Source organism: Alnus glutinosa, chromosome 10 (genome assembly GCF_958979055.1).
Source record: "Alnus glutinosa chromosome 10, dhAlnGlut1.1, whole genome shotgun sequence".
Lineage (NCBI taxonomy): Eukaryota > Viridiplantae > Streptophyta > Magnoliopsida > Fagales > Betulaceae > Alnus > Alnus glutinosa.
In genome coordinates this window covers 27,671,213-27,685,696 of record NC_084895.1, presented here as the reverse complement: position 1 = coordinate 27,685,696, position 14,484 = coordinate 27,671,213, and the positions used below count along the sequence as shown (strand labels likewise).

Sequence of the window (14,484 nt, the reverse complement as noted above, 5' to 3'; positions counted from 1 at the left end):
AGTTTGTTCATGGTTATCATCGTTTGGTTAATGGCTGCTGAGTTGAGTGAGTTCAGTAGTCGACCATTGAGTTTGTCGGCCTAAACGAGCAAAAACCATATCCAACACATTTGTATGACATCAACCAACATTGCCGTAACACTTAACCGACAATTTGGTATGTGGGTGTGTTGTGTCATGCTGATTCAGAGAAGCATTTGAAGGATCAAGTCGGCCGTACAGTATTGTGCATTTGGAATAGTAACTGAAAAGCAGTTCCAATCACTTGGTTTAAGGAAAACAGTGTTAGCCTTTGTCGGCAAAAATAATTACTTATTTTACCCAAGAAGTGAAAATATGGATAAACTTTACTTTTTTGAGGATGTTTCAATACTTTCGTAATCGTGTCTACGTGCACAGTATAAAGCCCAATTGAGTACAATGAAATGTGACTTATTTATAGTTAAATGAGGCCATAAATATAATAATTACATAATCAATATGTAACTTATGAGAATTACGAGAGTTACGTAATCATGATGTAACATATGAGAATTATGAGAGTAATGAATGACAATAACATAATTAATATGTAATGTATAAAAATTATGAGAGTAAATAATACATTAACATTAATGCCACTCTTCTGCGAGGACACCAAAATATCCAAAGTACTTTTTTTTTTTTATAATTTTTTTGTTTTTTTTTTCAAAGTTTGCTCAACGGCTTACCCATAGCCAATTGTGGGTGTGTTCCGTGTATTTTTTTTTTTAATTATTTAATTTGGATATATTTTTTTTTAAAATAAGTTTTACAAGAATATGATGGCATTTTATCTATTAACCGTTTGATTTAACCCTAAATGATAACGGTATGGGTGACATTGCAAACTTTTAAAACATAACAACTTGATATTGCAACTTTTTAAACTTTAAGAGTACAATTGCAAAAGTGCCGAAATATCAGGGTAAGTAAAGTTTTCCCTTAAAATAACTTGGGAAAACTTCACTTACTTTAGTAACTATCAAGCAATTTTTAATGTTTCTCCTAAACTTCTGAGTTTTTTTGTTAAATCTTAATGAAGGAAAAAAATAAGCAAAATGTCCATTTATAAAATAAAAAAAATTCAAAAAAATAAAAGAAAGTGAAAAAAGTACCAAAAAAAAGAGACAATTTTCCTCAAAATTGGAGGAAGTATCTCCAAGGCTCCAACCTAGTCTATAAAAATATCATGTGTCATTTTACATGTGATAATCACATTTTTTTTTTTTTAATTGCATCGGTAAAGTTGGAAGAGAAAATTAATTTTTAATAAAATTTCTTTTAACTCTGTCATTGCAATTAAAAAAAACATGTGCTTCTTAAATGTAAAATTATACATAACATTTGTATAGTTCAAAGGAAATTTTTTGTTAAAAAAAGGGTTAAATTTAAAAAAGCCTCATGAACTAACAACCGATTTTAGAATAGCTCCCTGAATTTTCAAGTGTGTTAAAGTGACTCATCAAACTACCACCGCGTTTCAAAAATGTCATTTTTTTCTTTTCGAAAAAACCCTTATCCCCTAAAATAAATAAATAAATAAAACTGTTTTTTAAACAAAAAATTAAGTTTTCTTATTTATTTATTTTTTTCCCTTCTTTCGGATAATGCAAAATCAATATCTGTAATTGGCTTAAATCATAAATCACTCTCTGCGGTATACAAATAATTCAGAGGTTATCCGGGTAGGATAAAATAACAATTTAGTCCCTGTAGTCAAAACACTTGACAGATTTCGTTAATGTCCATGTCAGCACTAATAAAATGATGACTGTTAGTAAAAAAAAGAAGGAAAAATGCAAAACTAGTTCTTGTGGTTTACTTGCTTTACAATTAACTTTATAGGATCAAAATAAATTCAGAGGTTCCTATGGTATGCCAAAAATACAAATCATTCATTCCAATCAAATTCTGTTAAAAAATTTGACAGATTCTGTTAGGTTCTACGTCAGTGCCAATAAGATGGCGGCATGTGTCACTATTAATAAATAAATACAATATATTAAAATAAAAATATTATTATTATTTTTTTAAAAAAAAAAGAAAAAAAAAAAGAAAAAGGGTGGCTGCTGGTTGGGCAGCTGCGGCAAGCCGCTCCCGCCCCTTTCCTTATTTCAATTTTTTTTTAAATTAAATAATTTTCATTTTTAAAGTTTTTAATTTCTTCAACTTTTTATATTTCTTTTTGGTTTAAAAAAATAGTTTATTATTATTATTAATTTTTTTTTTTGTTTTTGTTTTTTAGAGGATAATGGTATTATTGGAAAAAGCGGCATTTTTGGAACATGATAATAGTTTAATGGGTCACTTTAACACACTTAAAAATTCAAAGAGCTGTTCTAAAATCGGCTCTTAGTTTGGAGTCTTTTTTATATTTAACAAAAGAACAAAAAAAAAAAAAAAAAAAAAAAAAGAAGAAAAAAAAGGAGAAAGAAGTAAAAAGAAAAGTTAGAAAACAAAGACTCCTCATGCTCTCTTGTGACACAGTTTTAAGCCGCAACAAAACCCTACGCTGCGCCGCAGAGGGACAACTGCCCTCACACTTTCGCGGCTCACAGACCCAATAATACTCTCTCTCTCTCTCTCTCTCTCTCTCTCTCTCTTCATATATATGCATCGGCGTAGTGATTGTGGCTTAGATGCTAAAGATTATGACTTTATTTTGATTTCTATGATTTATGATATCCCAGTGAGGAAAAGTTTAGTAATCTAATATGGGTGCATGGAATTCATAGCAGGAAGACACATGGGGCTCCCTTTGGCAGGCTGATTTGCAGAGGTTGAGGAACCATGGTTTCATGCCCTGCCCAGGTTGAGACTAGGCATTCTGAGGGATCTTTTTGTTTACTGTGCTTGCTGATCTGGGTTCACTTGAGGCTTTCTTTTCTTAAACAACTTTGCCTAGAAATTTTATATGGAGATATGGTTATGCCGGTATAAGCTGCTGGTATATGTATATATGAAATGTTGTTCCAGCCATTTCAAGTCACTACAGTGCAGATGTGATTTATAACCATTTTATAAGAAAAAAACATTGTTTTAACAAGTTTGTTTGTTAATGTGTTTTAATTTGATTTATATCTAAGATTCCATAAGAACATGTTGAAGTGGGAGGAATGGTTTTCTTTTAACGCTGAAAATGAAGGTGAATCTTTTCTTAATCTTAGAGCATCTCTAGTCGGAGTAACCAAAATAACTATTGTAAAAGTAAAAATTTCTATTTAACTACTCATTTTTTTATATACACTTCCACATATTTTCTGTTTTACTCTATATTTTCATTGAATATTATTTTGTGTGGGAGAGAGTGAAAGAAAGAGGGAAAGAGAGAGAGTGAAAGAAGAAAAGGGAGAGAGATAAAATAATAAAATACTTTTTGTAGTGTGAATAGTAAATAGACCGAAAAACCTATTTACTGTACACATTATAAGAAAAAAATATTAAAAGTTACTACTCTGCTTGACAAAAAAAATAGCTCATAGTAGTCAAATTTGGCTATTATGGGTCGTTTGCCTATTATGCCTGAAACTTATGAGTTATAAATGCCCTAAGTCATCTTCATTCTCTAGCCAAACTTGAGAATGGTGAATATCCCCAGCTGGTGGCTTCATCCCCTAGGGCTTATGCTCTACATGGACTGCTACTAAAAAATTGTAATAAGGTTCTATTGAATGAATTGCCAACTAGAATACATAAGCTCGAAATTCAATGATTCGATGCACTAGAGTCCCTTTCCTGGGGTGCCCAACCCTCTACATTAAAAACCCTAACCATCGAAAGTTGTAGGAGTTAGAGCTCTTAACATACCTAGACTATTCATTTCTTGTAGGGGTATAATTTCGGGCCGGTTATAACCAGCCAGGAAACCATAATCGGGCACCTGGAGTCGGAGCTGGAACCGGTTATTCAATTCTTAGAAACCTAGTTATAATCAGGTAACCGACTTCGGGTGTGTGTGTCTATATATATATATTAAAAAATATAAAATTACCCTACTTGAAGGAGAATTGTGGCTCAAGGGGAAGGATTCTGTTCTCTCTCTCTATTGTTGTTGATATCATGCTTCAAATTGCAAGGGGCATGGAGTATCTCCACTCTAGGAAGATCTTTCTTGGAGATCTGAACCCTTTTAATGTTCTTCTCAAAGCAAGGAACTCCACTTAAGGTTATTTTTTAGCAAAAGTCTCTGGTTTTGGTTTGTCGTCAGTCAAGAGTAGTCCTACTTCTCGAAACTCACCAAAACTAAACACAGAACAAAATTCAACAAACCCATTTATTTGGCATGCGCCATGTGCGATGCAAGCCATGTCAAGCACAACAAAGCTACTGGGGACAATGTTGGACCATTGCTCTCGAAGAAACAAGAATGGTATGTGCAATGTTTTTCGTCTTGGTACTTTTATCTGTCGTGTTGATCTAGAAGCGTTTCTGTAATAAGGGTTTTATTGAGTTCTTTGTTACCGTTAGCTTAACCATGCATCATCACTGTCAGATAGCAAGAATTCATGAATCATTATAAAAATCCTGTTGGATGCACAGACTAGATTTATTCCATTGTACGAGCATGGAGCAGGGTAATCTCAACGGTGTCTGAGGGTATACTCTTTACTTTATAGAATAGATGAGTAAGAGTATACGTATATAAAGTATGAAAAAAAAAATGACAGAAACTTCTGGCTAAGCAAGAGCAGCCAGGAAATGCCTCTGCTTCCAAATACACTGAGAAAGCAAATGTCTACAACTTTGGAATGCTTTGCTTTGAGCTCTTGACGGGGAAAGTTCCTTTTGAAGATGGCCATCTTCAAGGAGAGAAGACGAGTTGAAGTATTAGAGCAGGGGAAAGACCTCTCTTCCTCGATCCCCGGTTCCGGAGCCGGGTAGGATTTTTTAATAATTGGGGACTCCGGAGCCGGTTCTCGGTTTTGGCCAATAACCGGGAATCGGCTCCGGGTTTACACCCCTAATTCCTTAAAGATTTAATGTTGGACCGTTGTGATTCTCTCAAGTCATTTACATTAGATTTATTCTAAAAGCTTTGTTGTCTCCGAATATGTCGTTGTGGGAATCTAGAATCTCTTGCAATTCGAGAACAACATGAACATGATTTACACATCTCCTAGATACATAGAGGCATCAAGGGATGCCCTAATTTTGCATATTTTCCAAAATGAGGATTGTGTGTCCCCAACCTTAAGGAGTTTGGGGTCATCATTGTGAGAGTATGCCGTCACTACTTGACAAGATGCACACACTTCTTCATCTCTTGAGACATTGTCCATATATTAATTGTCCAGAATTTAAGTTGTTTCCTGAATGGAGCTTGCCGTCCAATATGAGATTGATTGGCATCATCGATTGTGAGAGCAAGCCAAGTGGGGTGGGGTTTGCAAAATCTCTTGTCGGTTACAGAATTCACAATTGGTGATGATACTATAGACTAATTAATGGTAAGTAGTAACATTACTCCTTTCAATTTACCTAATAGTGAAGGAAATAATTGTTTCAAATATAGACTAATTAATGGTAGAGAAATATTACATGCATTTTCAATCAAGTGTATACTCCCTTGGTTTCTCACTTTCCAAATCATTCTTGTCACTAGTTCCTAATAGGTAGATGCTGCTATGGTTACGCCTAGGTAGAGTAGTTACAGTTGGTCGTCCCCTCTTACCCTTTTATAGTTAGAAAGAAAAGTGCATACTTCCCTTTTATAATTAGAATGAAAAGTGCGTACTTTCCTGATGTGACAGTAAAAATATCATTGAATTCAAAATCTAATGGTGATTCATTCAAAATTCAATAATAATTTTTTTTGTCACATAAAAAAATATGGACTTGAGAGTCCATGTAACATTTATCTTCTATGAATCTACAGCTGTGATGATTTACAGATTTAATATGTGCCACGGTTTTGCAGAAGCTGTGTAAAGAGCACACTATATGTGAGGATGTTGTCTCTTGTATTAAGGCCTGTACTTTTGCAGGATCTTCTATCAATAATTAAAAATATTTGGAATGCTATATTGTTGTGCAAGTGTGGGGAAAGTGGGGAAAAAGGCAAATAATTGCATCTAAAAGTTTTTTTCTAGTCGTGGGAAGGCTTAGTTTTATCAGAAAGCAAAAGGTACTTTGTTTATCAAAATCTTATGTGAATGACTAAGAGGTTGTTTGGCAAACAATTCTCACTCCCCTTCTATTTTTTTTACTTCTTTTAAAAGAAGTCATTTTTTTTTGTTGTTTTTTTTTTTTACTTTTTATATCACATTAATATTTTTTTTTATTACTATCCAAATAAAAAAATTCACTATAAAATAAAAACTTTTTCACCTTTCTATAAAATAATTTCAAACTTTTTATACTTTATATCATATCGATAACTTTTTACGACTATTCAAACAAATATTCCACAATTACAACCATTTGCCAAAGTGTTTCTCCCTTGCAGGTTGGTTTTGCAAATAACAGCTACCATGGCCAATATATTTGATTAGCTCATAATGATAGCATTGGCAATGATCTTGTTTGTGGGTTGCATGAGTTACCGTTAGTTGGGTAATGCTATATACCGTATTTTTATTATACAACCACCTCACAATGCTGATGTGATAGTTCGAGTCAACCCTTGGATAAATTATTGTTAAAAAAAACAAAAAAAATTCAAGGATAAGTCATGTTACATACCACATTTTTATTCAACAATTATCACACAATATTGACGTGATAGTCTCAATCAACCATTAGATCAATCATTGTTAAAAAAAAAAAATCAATGGTTAGTTGGCATTATCACGTCAACATTGTAAGATAGTCGTAAGATAAAAATGTGGTATGTAACATTACTCTCTGTTTATGCTACTAATGATACCCTTTAAAAGACAAAGATTTCTTCTAAATTGGGTTGAAGGAACTTTCTTCAATCCAATTTATAAGAATCTTATAGGTCCCTTAGCATATAGGAAGTACATGCTTTTTAATAAAATTTCTTCTTTTCACATGCTTAACGAACATATGACATTTTAATAGATTGAGTTGAAGGAATTTCCTCCTCAACCCAATTTGAAGGAAAATCATCGCTCGCTAATAGCTGTTTAGTCTCATTTATCTTTTGCCTACGTAGATTTATGGAAATTTTAATTTTTTTTTCATCATAAATTTATGGAAATTAAGCATGTGATTGGCCATTTAGCCATCCTTCCTCCATTTTTTTTTTCCATTCAAATATCAATCATCAACTTATTACTTATAAAAAAAAAAAAACAAATGTCAACCATCTTTCCTCCATTATAATCGAAGACTACCACCTCAAATCACGTATCTTTCAATTATTTACTCATTTTATTAATTAATTAATTTTCAATTAAGTATAAGAAAATAATAAAAGGACTCTCTCTCTCTCTCTCTCTCTCTCTCATCCTGATGGCATCAAAACACGTGATTCAATAGTCAAAGATGAGTATTCTACTTAAAAAAAAAAAAGAAAAAAGAAAAAAGAAAAAAAGATGAGTATTCTGGAATAAAAGGATGAAAAAAATATAAAAAAAGTCTCTTCAATTATCGGCCATTTTCAATAAAGCCTGACAAAGTAACAGCATGAGTCTGCATGACAGTTTGAAAATTAATTTAAAAAATTAATATTAAAAATGCCAGCTTTTTAGTTTCGTTTGTTTAGTTTTATTTATCCATTTTGATTTCAGTTTTGTAAATTAGTTTTTTTTTTTTTTAACTACACTTTTTGGTTATTATAAAATTATGGTACTTTCACGGAATATGATTCTCTCCATTTCAAATGAAGTGAATGCTATTCAATTTATGGTCAGGATTTAAAGTTAATATATCTAATGGTATACATGATTTCACATTATTTTAAATTTTAAGAAAATACTATCATTAATTTCATGTGTACGGTTAGATGCACCAACTTCAAATCTTGACTTTTCATTTAAAATGGAGTATCCATTAATGAAATTGAGAGGATCCTATTCCTTACTTAAACTATCAATTCTGATCACCACTTTCTGATTTCACACATTTCTCACCAGCCTCACTGTTTTAGGGTTATCACACCTAGTAAATTTCTGGATTTCTACAACCTCTTCTACCATTAATCACATGTTCTTTTTGTATTCTAGCTAGCCCATAAGCTGCCAGCAAAGAAGTGGGGTTGAACGTCCTCCCTAGTCATCTGACTTTCTCCTTGAGACCACTCAAGAAACTACTAAGTTTATAAGCCTCATATTGACTCCTCGATCTATTTGACTAGGCTTCAAATTTACACTTAATTACTAGGACTAAACCTTATCAATAGGGCTTTAACAAAATGTTTGTATAGAGGAAAATGTAAAATTAGTCCTTGTGATTGTATTGATTTGCAATAAATTCTGTAGGGTTTAAGGTTTGTTTGTATTTGTGATTTTAATAAGTACGATTTAAAAATAGTGATTTTCAAATGTACGATTTAAAAACGTGATTTTTAAAATTGCAGTTAATTGTTTGTCAAAATTGCAGTTTAGACTTTAAAATTACAGTTTAGCTTTTAAAATTGTCTTTTTTTTTTTTTTTTTATTTTTTATTTTAAAAAAAAACCAACTTACTTACGATTTGAAAATGTGGATTTTTTTTTCTTATTTTCAAATCATATATAATTATATATATATTAAAATGCAATACCAAATGATTTATTTTTTGTGATTTGGTTTAAAATCGTTATTTTTATCTATGAAATCGCAATAAAACACACATTTACAAAGAAACTAAAAACTTTAGGGAAATGCTACACGTCTCAAATTTTTTCTTCAAAATTTAATTCTAAAATGATGTGTTACAATTTCATCTGATCTAACTTTTTTTGTCATAATTAAGGCTTTAATTTTTTTTTTTTTTTATATATATAAAATGAAATTTAATTATACTATCATTAGCCGGCCAAAAAAATGAAGACTTTGACGTCCCACTTGCAAAATTATTGATGGAGGATTTTATGGTCCTAATTATAATATACAGTACAAGTAATGCCAACTAACCAATGAATTAAAAAAAAAAAATCATTGAGAGAGAGGGTCTTCCACGAAACAAGATAATATAATTCATGTTGATAACCACTTTCCAGGTCCACTTGCACAATTTCCTGAATTCACTCGGTCAAACCTCCAAGTTTAAAAGTCGGTGACTATGAAATTTATTTGGGGTAATTATCTTTTCCCTTCAAAATTATCACTAATTTACACATTTTTCATATATTAAACTATCATTTCTTGCAAAAATATCCCTATATTCGTTAAGATCGTTAAATCAGATGGAACGTGTCTTCAAATAAAAAATACCCTCAAACGGAAAGGCGTCATTGCAAAATTATTGCATTTTTTAGATGTAAAAAAAAAGGATGAAAATACCCTCAAATTAAAAATAAAATAAAATAAAATACAAAACTTAAAAACTAAATTAGAAAGTAAAATTAATTCTCTCCCTCCCCAACTAACCGAAGTTGGCAAATGAGTACAACAAGGTTGTCGGTTGTAATAGGCTGTTTCCGGCTATATATAATGAATAGACTATAGAGAGTTAGAGACCCTGTTGTTTGGTGTCAAGGCAAAAGATTTTGGTCTGCTCGATCTTTGCAATCATCTTCCTTCATTTCCTTTGATCTGCAAAAGAAAGAAAACATGGCCGAGGTTGCCATAGCAGGCATGCTTCTTTCTCCCTTCCTCAAAACGGTTTATGAAAGAGTTGCATCTGGCAAATTCCTTCACTTCTTTCGCGGAAAACTCAGCGACGCACTCCTGAAAAAGTTGAAGATGGCAATGCTGCCGGTGAATGCAGTGCTCGAAGACGCGGAGGACAAGCAGTTCACGAATCCTATTGTGAAACAATGGCTTGATGAGCTGAAAGATGTTATCCATGAAGCAGAGGACGTCTTGGATAGAATTGCTACTAAAGACTTGCAACGCAAGTTGGATGCTGAATTTCAAACCACTGCACTTAAGGTACCAATTAGCCCCATCTCTACTTCTAAATTTGTCAATAAGATAGAAGGAAAGATAAAAGAGGTAGTTGAAAGACTAGAAGAGCTGGCAAAAGATATAGATCGTATAGGCCTGAGAGAAGGTGGGGGAGGGAAACCATTAGAAAGGTTGCCCACAACTTCTTTGGTTGAAGAATCTGATATTTTTGGTAGGCATGATGATAAGAAGGCCATAATTAACTTGTTGCTCTCAGATGATGGTGCATGTGGCAATGGCATGGGTGTGATTGCCATAGTCGGCATGGGAGGAATTGGCAAGACCACCCTTGCTCAGCTTGTATACAATGACAATAGGGTGAAAGATAGTTTTGACCTTAAAGCATGGGTTTATGTTTCGGATGACTTTGACGTGTTCAAGGTAACACAAACAATTCTTGAGGAAATAGGTTCGTCAACTAAGGCGGATAGTAAGAATCTAAATGGGCTTCACGTTACACTAGAGAATAAATTGATTGGGAAGAAGTTTTTACTTGTTTTAGATGATGTTTGGAATAAAAATCTTTCTGCAAATTGGGAGGCCTTAAATAAACCCTTCAAATCTGGGGTACAAGGAAGTAGGATCATTGTAACAACGCGAGATAATGATGTTGCATCAATCATGCACGTTAGTGCAACTGCAACTCGTCGTCTCAAGACGTTACCAGAAAAAGATTGCTGGTCACTATTTGTAAAACATGCATTTCACCATGCTAGCTCTAATGCACAATCACAATTAGAAGCATTAGGTAGACAAATCGTGGAAAAGTGTGATGGCCTTCCTTTAGCCATCAAGGCAATTGGAGATATCTTAAGTTCTAAATTATATGTTGATGAATGGGATGAGGTATTAAGAAGTGAATTATGGGATTCGCTGATTGAGGAGACAAACATCCTTCCTGCCCTAAGATTAAGTTATAAATATCTCCCGTCACATCTAAAGCGGTGCTTTGCATATTGCTCCATATTCCCAAAGAATTATGTTTACACAAAAGACAAATTAGTTTTATTATGGATGGCGGAAGGTTTCTTGGTGCAACCCAAAAATAAAACAATGGAAGAAGTTGGTAATGGTTATTTCATTGCTCTTGTATCAAGATCATTATTCCAACAATCAATTGGTGACAAATATATAATGCATGATCTTGTTAGTGATATAGCAAAATATATATCAGGTCAATTTACTTTAAGGTTTGAGGATGATGGTTCTCAACAAATTGTAAGCAAGACTCGTCATTTGTCGTATTCTTGCACAAAATTTCAAATGAAGAAGTTTGAGACCTTTCATGAGGCCAAGGGGTTGCGCACTGTGCTAGAATTAAATGTGTATGGTGAGGTGATTGATAAGGATGCATCAATTTTCTTTACCAATGTTAAAATTCTTACGGGTGCTTTCTCTATCTCACTATCATGACATAACTGAGTTGCCAGATTCCATTGGCAAAATGATTCATTTACGTTATTTGGATCTTTCTTATACTAAGATTAAAAGGTTGCCTGGTTCCACATGCAAGTTGTGCAATTTGCAAACATTGAGATTATTCCGTTGTGAGAATCTTGCTACCTTGCCAAGAGATTTGCATAAGCTCGTTAATTTACGTCATCTTGAGATTACTGCAACTGGCATAAAGGAGATGCCGATACATTTGGGTAGATTAAAATGTCTTCAGACGTTATCTACATTTATGGTCAGCAAACATAGTGAATATGGCATTCAAGAGCTGAGAAAACTCACAAATCTTCGGGGATCGCTTTCTATTTTGGAGCTACAAAATGTAAGATTTCCTACAGATGCCAAGGACGTAAATTTGAGGGATTGGAAGCACCTTGAGAAGTTGGTATTGGAGTGGAAAGCTGATACAAATGTCTCAGAAAGTCATAAAATTGTACTCGATGGTCTCCAGCCCCATTCAAACTTGAAAAGCCTCGATATCAAAGGCTATGGCGGTAAAAGTTTTCCAGACTGCGTAGGGGATGCTTCATTCTCTAATATAACATCTCTTCGTCTAGAAAACTGTAAATTTTGTTGTAGCTTGCCACCACTTGGACAACTACCCTCTCTACAATACCTCTCTATTGTTGGGTTGGGTGAAGTTGTTACAGTGGGCCCTGAGTTTTATGGCAGTGGATCTTCTTCGATGAAGCCATTTGGAGCCTTGAAAGTTCTAAGCTTTTGGTATATGTGGAAGTGGGAGGAATGGTTTTGTTTTGAGGTTGGAAACGATGGTGGGGCTTTTCCTAATCTTAGGGAGCTTGAAATCCATGAATGCCGTAAGCTAACAAGAGGGTTGCCCGTCCATCTTCCTTCTTTAGTCAAACTTGTGATTCGTGAATGTCCCCAGCTGGTGGCTTCCCTCCCCAGGGCTTCTTCTCAATGTAAACTGATACTCAAAAATTGCAATACTATTCTGTTAAACGAATTGCCAACTGGAAAACAGGAGCTTGGAATTCAACAATTTGATGCACTAGAGCTTTCCATTCTAGGCTGTGGGAGGTTAGAACTCCCAATGCACCTGGGCTATTCATCCCTTGAATATTTGAAGTTGGACCTTTGTGATTCTCTCGAGTCCTTTCCAATATATTTATTCCCAAATCTTCTTCGTCTGCATATCCGGGGCTGTGGGAATTTAAAATCTCTTACAGTTGGAGAACAACATGAACATGATTTACTCCTCTCGGTTTTAATAATCGATGAGTGCCCTGATTTTGCATATTTTCCAAAACAAGGATTCCACGCCCCCAACCTTAAAGCGTTCACCATTATTACTTGTGGAAGTTTGCAGTCACTACATGACAAGATGAACACACTTCTTCCGTCTCTTGAGAAATTGTATGTAGAAGATTGTCCAGAAATTGAGTATTTTCATGAAGGGGCCATGCCTTCCAATCTGAATGAAATTTCCATCTTCAATTGTGAGAAACTATTTGCGAGTCCGATGGGATGGGGTTTGCAAAAACTCCAGTCTTTTAGAAGATTCATAATCTGTGGCAAATATGAAGATGTGGAGTCCTTTCCAGAGGTGGGGTTGCTGCCTACCAGTCTCACCTTTCTTCACATCGATGGTTTTCGAAATTTGAGATCTTTGGACAAGATGGGGCTTCAACACCTCACTGCTCTTAAAGGATTGGACATCCAGAACTGCCCTAAGCTCGAGTGCATGCCAGAAGACGGGCTGCCTGCCTCCCTTTCTTCTCTGCATATCTATAGATGCCCTTTGTTGGAGAAAGAGTGGGAAAGGAAAGGAGAAGAATGGAACAAGATTTCTCATGTCAGGCACAAATGGATTAATTTAGGCACAAAGGTACACTCTCTTCAACCATCTAATTTCTCGATGGAACAGAATGTTTATCCTTCCATTATTTTCGTTTAATTATTATGTTTCTATTTGAACTCATTTGTCTAATTTGTTTAAACAGTATTGTTTGTTGGCACATTTGTGTGAGGTCGACCTGGTATTCCCTCAGCATGCCACTCTTTTATCTATCTCTTAGAGCAGCCAGTAATTATTTGACATCGGTCCTCTCGATCTTGTTCTAAATTTCAACAAATTTGACAACAACAAAAAAACATAATCGCCAACCAAATATTTTGTTTTTTAAGAATTGTTCCTGCCATTTTTGAGATTGGGGTTGGTGATGATGTGACTGTTCTTTATATTTGGAGGGTGAGTTTTTTGAAAAATCCCACAAAGAAAAATTGCCTTGAACTTACACTCTTGGGATGATCTGAGCTAACATTAACATACTTGTTTTCCTTATTTTATTTGAAGAGTTTCTTGAGGGAACATTTGTTCATCTTGATCTAATATGTGCTTATTTTTCTGCTGTCGTTTCTATTGCCTGTGAAATTCAGTTGGAATAACCATCTCGTCTGTGCAACTCCACTGACAGCTCCAAAATGGTGCAACGTCGAGCTGGGTGTCTTTTTTGCTTTGATTACAAGCTCCTCTGCTTCAGCCTGCAGGTGTTCCAGCTGGTGGTTCAAAGGTACGTATATTTTCATTGATCAGCGTCTCTTTGTGCTCTTATGATCAATTTGTGTGATCATTTTTTGCTCTTTGTCCAGGTTTATGTGCACAACTTTATTTTTGGAAGCAGTCAGTGGAGATCCTTCTCAGCTCATAGATGCTTTACTTTTCAATTTTGGCTGTTTAAAGTCTGTTTACTGACCTCTTTTAAGCTGCTGTAATTTTTTTTTTTTTTTTTTTTCCCCCTAGAATTCATTATTAAGCCTAATTTCACCTAGTAACTAAGGAATATGAGACTTAAACATCCATGCACATATCTTATAAACCACTCACTCTCTATGTGGGCTACTTATATCTTATCGTTATGGGACCGGTGTGCTACAGTTGTCACATACAAATAACAAAATTTGAAATTCCAGTTCTGCTCTTGTGCTATGCATACAAAAGCTATCAACTTTGATATAGGTGTGTACAAAAATATTTTGGAAGAGAACTCATCAT

The 14,484-nt window shown here is 34.2% G+C and overlaps 1 pseudogene; it reads left to right on the top strand.

The window, feature by feature from the left end:
• Positions 1-9,596: 9,596 nt before the first annotated feature.
• LOC133878846 (putative disease resistance protein At3g14460) lies at positions 9,597-14,355 on the top strand (annotated as a pseudogene).
• The last annotated feature ends 129 nt before the right edge of the window (positions 14,356-14,484 follow it).